This window comes from Phyllostomus hastatus, unplaced genomic scaffold (genome assembly GCF_019186645.2).
Source record: "Phyllostomus hastatus isolate PE091 unplaced genomic scaffold, TTU_PhHast_1.1 phas_scaffold_216, whole genome shotgun sequence".
In the NCBI taxonomy this organism is placed as follows: Eukaryota; Metazoa; Chordata; class Mammalia; order Chiroptera; family Phyllostomidae; genus Phyllostomus; species Phyllostomus hastatus.
Window position 1 is genome coordinate 11,466,701 of NW_025334018.1, and position 1,247 is coordinate 11,467,947.

A 1,247-nucleotide genomic window follows, 5' to 3' on the forward strand; every position below is an offset into this window, starting at 1 on the left:
TTTTCTGTTTTTTATGAAAACACTGCCCTTCCCCAGTTCTTGGCCCCGGCGCCCACTTCCGACCACACGCTGACACCACCCGAGGGCCAGCGCAGAGTGCCAGGCACCAGGGTTTGGGAGCCTGGACTGTGAGCTCAGTGCTCTGGGTGTGGGGCAGGCTCGCCTCCTCCTGCCACTTATTCGTGGTGTGACTTGGGGCAAGTCCCTTCACTCCTCCGAGCCTCAGTTTCCTCACTGGCACAACGGCTGTCGTTCAGGACACGGCCTGGCACAAGCGCTTTTCCTGTTCTGTGGGGACGCCACGGCTGCTCTCCCAGGCGTGTCTTCGGGGACACTGGGAGCACAGTTATGGAGGAGACCCACGTGGACAGTGTAAGAAATGTTACCCTTTACTGACCCCCTCCGGGAGATCCAGGTGCCAAGCCCAGCCCTGTCCACGTTTTACTGGGTTGGCCAAAACGTTGGTTTAGTTTTTTTCCATACAATGGCTCTAGTAGTGCTTACTTGTTTTTAACTTCATGTGAAACAATTTTGTTAGACTGTGTTGTGACAGCTCTCATATCAGTGTGCATTAAAAATAAACATCAAAATTGGTGAATTTTTGTGCGGCCATTTTAATATTGAAGGTAGAAGAAAATACGCAGCATTTTTGGCATATTATGCTTTATTATTTCAAGAAAGGTAAAAATGCAACTAAAATGCTGTAAAAGATTTGTGCAGGGTATGGAGAAGGTGCTGTGACTGATGGAACGTGTGAAAAGTGATTTGAGAAGTTTCTTGGTACTGTTGACATTTTGGCCAAGTAATTCTTTGCTCCGGGGCTGTCTTATGCGTGGGAAGATGTTTAGCTGCAGCCCTGGCTTCTACTCACTAGCAGCAGAGAGCTGGCGTACTCAAGATATCCCAATCAATAAAGTTATTGGTGAAGATAAAAAATGTGCCTTTTGTTTTATGGGAAAAAATCAAATGAATTTTCTGGCCCACCCAATAAGTTCCTTGTCCCGAGAGTGCACCTAAGAAGCTGAGGCATCTGGAGAACCGACCACTGCTGAGACCCCCTCTCTCCAGGCACACGAGGTGAGGGCGAGGAGCAGTGAGGAAGAAACTCAGCACGTGACGGTCTCTGGGCTGAGTGCCATGCAGCCCCCACCCTCCTGAGCCCAGCCAGGAGGTGCTCTGCCCCCAGGGCGGCTGAAGCTCTCTCAGCAGTATGGGGCCACCTCCAGGATGGAGGGGTGGGGGTGGGC